General features: G+C 25.8%; 1 protein-coding gene across 1 annotated transcript in view; it reads left to right on the top strand.

Annotated features, from left to right (window-relative positions):
• The window catches only part of LOC100571992 (allatostatin C), a 21,020-nt gene that overhangs the window by 8,285 nt on the left and 6,036 nt on the right, over window positions 1-6,699 (top strand). The window lies entirely within an intron of this gene.

Below are 6,699 nucleotides of genomic sequence, written 5' to 3'. Positions count from 1 at the left end.
TTATGAATTATTTCAAATGAACAATTTTCAAGTTTAATATCTGACTGGATTTTGGAACACTTAGAACACGTTAGTAAAAAAAATATTTAACACTGAAATATTGAAAACACACTGAAATAACTTGTAATATAATATATAAAACATTATTTTTTGAGCCATTCAAAGTACCTACCTATAAAATAATATTAAAATTAAATCAAACATTTTAACCAGTGCTTTAATAATAGGCACTTATATTGGTACACGGTATTGGTATACTTAGTACTTACGTCGAATACAAAATACAAAATGATAATGAATAATTTGTAAAAAAAAAATTTTTCTAATCGTTTCATTGAATTGACAATTAATTGATTGTAACAATATGATACTATATAATATAGAAGGATGTTATGTTCATATTTTTATAGCCAAACACTGTGGTCTAACATTACCAAATTTTTTAACGTTCAAAAGTATATCGATTAAAGCAAAATCAAATCCGTGTATTATTATACCTAAACAATTCACCGTCGTCGTACTGTACAATATCAATATTATTGCGCCGAATTGACTCTAATATAGAATAATTGTTTTTCCATCATTATAAATTGACAGAAAGTGCTAAACCACAATGAGACATTTGTTTTTTTTTTTACAAAGAATCAATATTTATATTGTCTGCGGACGAGTGTACGTCACACAATAATAAATACCTTTGTCACACTCGCACACGCACGTAACGCAGAAAAATCACGCTCCGCAAAACCAAAACATTTATAGACAGTATAACATTTATAGTAGTTTCATATTACATATGAATTCTATAGGATCCCCGAGTCCCGACCAGTAGATTTGTTTAACGATTAAAGGTCGATCCCAATAAAATGTTTTCACATCATATCTACCGTCATCGGTCTATTGCGTTACAATCCGGATGGTTAGACCTATAACCAAAAGAAAAAAAATCGTTTTATGAAAGTTATTGAATCAACGGGAAATTTTTATGTGGTGGTCCGCCGCGTTGTGCCTTATAATCGTACTGCAATGTTTCAGCGATATTTTTCAATTGCCTCTTATCAATTATACATAACTTGATTTCTATAGCCTATAATTATTCATAATAATATTATAATATATCTAAATGCAAGTATATAATATTATAGGCATGTGTATGATTATATTGATCTTCACAAAAAATACACTGTTAAATATTTTTAAAAACAAATTGTGGTCGATCACTTTAGAAACTTGAAATTTTAAGTGCGTATAGCAATCACTATTGAAAAAGGTCGAGGACTTCTGCCCTCTGGACTAGAGTATATTGCAGGCTTCAATCAAAAATGGTAAGCACTATAGGCGCTACAGTAATCATTTTTTTAAATATGTCTACTTTTTTAGATAATAGGTAGGAACTAGGAAGTACCCATCTTTCTATTTTACACGAGATTTTTTTACAATTCTCACTGTTGAGTGTAATAAGTGAAAATAATCATGAGATAAGGCATTAGCATATTTAATATACATGAATGGAGAGAAATATAAGAAAATCTAATGGTATCATTCAGAATTTTCGAAAATACATAATATATAAAGCGTACACATATACTCGTATTGTAATAAACATACATATATATGTATTTGTAAATCAACTCAAAATTAAATTCAAAAAGGTGAATACATTGTCTACATGGTTTAACAGATGGATTTATTATTATTTCTACATAGGTAATCGAGTTTTATTTTTTTGCATTTAAAATTACTTTTTTCATAAGATTAGGTTTAAAGCTAAATTTTAAAAATAAAATACAATTGTAGATAATACGATGGTTTATTAAATATTGTTCGATTTGAATTAGATATCATCACCAATTGAATTATTTAATTAACTCATTTTTCATGATATTAACAAATCAATATTTCATAAAAGCTTAACGACTCATATAAACTATTTCGACAAGTCGAATATTGAATAATACAGATTTAAATCCCTTGTTTTGGACTTGCAGACCGTTATTTTTTCACTGGCTAGAAGGAGAAACAAAAAAAAACAATGAATAGCATCCTCTTAGTACTCTAACATTATTAAATCTAAATCTATGTCTTATTCTTTGAAGTTGGTTTCATTATTGCCTACGTTGAATACTACAATGAATGTTCATATAATAGAATAGCGGAATCTTACATTGGCAAGTGACATTTATGAAAACAGACAAAAACGAACTTCTAACAGGATTTCTGCTAATCCTAAATTAACTTTAATAATATATACAATAAAACTACAATGTCAAGTGAATTAATTTTTTTAATTACTTAAATACATTTTCATTAATATATTTTAAAATGTATACGAAGCAATTTAGCAATTATAAGAAGAGATAATAATAATAATATATAATAATATAAAATGGACCACGATTTTAACTACCATTTTGTTTTTATCATAATTTATACCTCAATGCCTACATTTTTCTTAATGTGTATTATAAATGTTGCTATACATGTCAATATGTCATTGTATTCAAAATACCATCTTTTATGGTGAATGTAAACTAGTGAATGATATTAAATTATCATCCCAGCAATACGATACACACTGATGCCAACTTATATGCTTATTATTATTTAATCACCAATATTCAAAAAGTTATTAACATTATTCACTTTGCCCAGCTATCCGCTTTACCCTGGTTCACCTTTTGCTAAAAGAATGCATTTAATATTAATCTTTCTTTTAAATCATTTTTCACAATTCCGAATTCATACAGTACATTTTAAATGATACACAATAGTGATATAAGTGATAGGTATGTATTAATTTAATATTGATATTTGTATAATCTTTTACATTTTTAATATTTTAGTTTTTTTTAAAAAAAAAAATGAATTGAATAAATAATCTTATATTTTATTTCAATATATAATCTACGGTGTGACTCCCCAAGCATGCTCGCCCATCTTGTTTTTACTGATGCAGTTATTTAAATTCTGATTTTTGGAATTTTTTTATTACCCGTAATTAAAGACCATATTTTGCATATGCTTAGAGATTTTATACCATTTTATAGAATTTCCTGCAATGGTACAAACATGTTTTTATATATAAGAATCCCCCTTTGTAATTACCAAATGGTTAATAAAATTAATGTTTTTTTTTTTTTTAATGTATTAAAATTCAAAATCCAAACGAATAGTTTCTAAGTAATACGTTATTAAATTGTATGTACCTACCTACCTACCTATTTAAATTATATTATTAAATTTAAATTCAATATAATTATATATATATAAATATAAGTAATATTTTGTCAGAACATTTTTACAAACTATGCCTATATAAAATGCTAAAATATTATTATTTACTATAATTTTCAAATCATCGTAGCCTTTATATATTTAAGCTTATTATTATGAACTCTCTTATCCTTAGTAAATTAAGTTTAATAATGCATTAACTTTTTGTTCGAATTTTTATTTATATACATTAACATTTTCAAAAAAAATAATCTACTTAATAATTTAAAGTAAAAAAGGTGATCATCATGTTTGTACTGTCGCAGCAGGACATTGCTTATTGGTATAAAAAATATAAATATTTGAAAAATATCGTCTAACTGTACAATATTTAAAAAAAATAAAAATTTGAATAAATGCGTTATTAAATAAAAAAGTGTAAGTGTGCATTCCTGCTGAATCACCCTGTATATTAAGTAACAATTTTATAAGAGTAGCTATATTCATATTATTAATACTTTATAAAAAGTCATTTAAATTTTAAATTACTCTAATATTTCAACAAAGACAATTATAATCTTTTAAAGTTTTACACTTGATATAACTTCATCAACTTTATAGGTCCTATGGCCTATATACACTATTCTTAGTATTGGCTTCAATAAAATACTAACATTTTTGTTTAAAAAAAATAAGGATAAACAAATTAAATAAATATTAAATTTGACTCAAGTTAATTAATGATTAGTTTTCTGGAATTTACGATTAAAATGAAATAAATTAACAACTAAACTTTACTACGCCATTAATTTCAGAGCAACACGTAATTTTATTTTATAAAATAAGTCTGCATTAAGGATTTAAATTCTAGAATAATATATATTACAATTTACAATTTATTTATAATTAATAGAATCAACATTTAAAATAATAGACAGTATATATTTGTATTGTTGACTTTTATTTTTGTAGGAATAACTAGAGAGCTATATATTATTATGCCTATTGGTACACAACTACTAACTTAAACATAGGTAGTAGAAATAAGTAATGGCTGTTTTGAGTTTTGACATATAAATAGATTATAACACTCAACAACACAGTGAAATCGATTAACTAATCATTCAATAAATATAATGTGTGGATGCATGGTATATGATTTTATAATTTTTATATAATAAAAAATTATAACCAATTCACAAAATGTAGGTATTGTAAAAGTAAAAGATTTCGACATGTCTGCAGTTGTAATTTTATTTTACCAAGCAAATCGATATTTTTTACACACTCAATTATTTTCATGAAAACTTTTGATAGGTATTTATACCTTTCATCGATTGAAACAATAAGAATTTCTCAAAGCACTTTTTATCAGTTTATCAACAGTTCACTGCACCTTTTTTGATCATTATTTAGGCGATACCAAGGAGCACAGATTATATAAAGTGTTTATTAAGGGTGTTGGCTATTGGGTTTTTATACGAACCAATCGGACCATAAAAATTAAAAAGTTTACTTACATGGAAGATTTTTTAAAATGTATATTATCAATTACACATAAACACGATTTTAGTATAGAGTATTATTCCATGTGGCCGCTATGGTGAGGATTTTCTTAATTATATAAAATGCACAACGGAATATTAAAAACTCGATAATTTAGAATTATGATTCTGGTCTTGAGCTAGAACCCTTTTAATTTTTTTTTAATAATTTTAATGGCGCGGCGCCGCGGCGTGCTATGGCGGGGAGGTACATGTTGTTATAGCGGTTAACCTGTGAACAGCGAAACGAATTTCGTTCGGAGGAAAAAAACATCATTAAAACACCAATACTTATATATATATATATATATAGGTATAGCTTCATTATTTCTACCAGGAATCTAAAATAGCATACGTATTAATGGAGGATGCTATTACAAAATTGTAATAATTATTATTAAAAGTGACGTTCAAATTGGTATTAAAGAATATGTTTGCCATACAGGAATATCGGTAATCCCATTAATGTATGCCTTTGGCGTACAAGGGATTACAATGTAATATATGCAATGTGACAACGAGAACTGTTCAAAAATTAAAAGGATGTTTTATAAAATTTGCAGTTAATATTTTAATCTAGATTTAGGGAAATCTCAAATATATTTCGTATTCGTTTTCCCCGGCACGTCGTATGGATACGAATATTTAATTAATGGACAAAGGTCGAATCCCTCACCGTTTATTTTTCTACTATGTAGAGATTAATACTCTTTAATTACGTATGCGTAAGCATGTAAGGAAATTAAATATTTAATATGCAAGTTGAAAAAAAATGGATTTAATGAACTCAGTAATGTTATTGAGAATTACTTGTTTTAGTGTATGTATTATATTATATAGGTATATATCCTACCCGGGGTGTTTTGGAATAGAGATTAATGCAAATTATTATTCTCAACTCTCGAGCTGTATTGATATTCGCTAATCACTCGTGTGGGGTGTGTTTACAATTTAAAATACAACGAACGTTTCTTTTAATTATTTACAATGATTGGATGTGTTTATATTTAAAAATATAACTTAATAGTTAATATCAAACTTAACTGCACCTGAACTTGCATTACAATTCACTATTCACAATGTCATTGTTGCTATAACAGAATAATAAAAATGATTTTAAATAAATACATAATTAATATAATTTAGTGTTGAATATTAAAATAAATGAGAATCAATAATGTTTTTTTCTGCTTCATTTTTTATGATTTAAAAAATTACGTTATAGCTTAATAGCTGCACAATATTGTTGTAATTTATTTTAAATAAAATTGAATATTTTGATTATTTTCAGTCGAATTCAGTGTATCAAAAGTCAAAACATTATGCTTGTAAAACATATACTTGAAAGTTAAATTAATGATAAAAGGGTGATCTAAGATATTATGCATAACTATCATAATAAATAAAATTAATTATCATCGGTAATTTAATCTTATAGCCAATACATTCATGTCTCATAGTATATCGAACAAGTTTTATCACGAAGTATATTGTCAATAATTATTATTAAAATTATATAATATAATAAATCATTTTTCATCCATTGGCTATATTAGAGCTCCATTTCAGCCAATTGTTTGGTTAATTTAATTTTAATTAGTAGGTACCAAGTTGATTAAATATGTATAACAGAAACATATTATAGGTACATGATTAAACACATTTCTGTTTATTACTATAATCCGGAATTTACATCGGACTTTAAGTTACAGAAACTAGTAAGTGATAGCTAAACATTTGTTACATAGGTGGGTATAGTAGCCAGTAGGTCATGCTGTTTGGTTAAGTATACAAATAATATAAGATTTTTTTATTATTATTAGAAATAATACAAACCTTTATTAAGACTAAAAGTAACATTTTGCAAATTAAAAGAAATTTTAATTGTAGTTATCTTTCTTAAGAGGACGCGATACCCGCATGTGTTGTCTCCGTCTTACAA

This window comes from Acyrthosiphon pisum, chromosome A2 (genome assembly GCF_005508785.2).
Source record: "Acyrthosiphon pisum isolate AL4f chromosome A2, pea_aphid_22Mar2018_4r6ur, whole genome shotgun sequence".
In the NCBI taxonomy this organism is placed as follows: domain Eukaryota; kingdom Metazoa; phylum Arthropoda; class Insecta; order Hemiptera; family Aphididae; genus Acyrthosiphon; species Acyrthosiphon pisum.
Note: the sequence above shows the minus strand (reverse complement) of the source record. Positions and strands in the feature narration are given on the sequence as shown.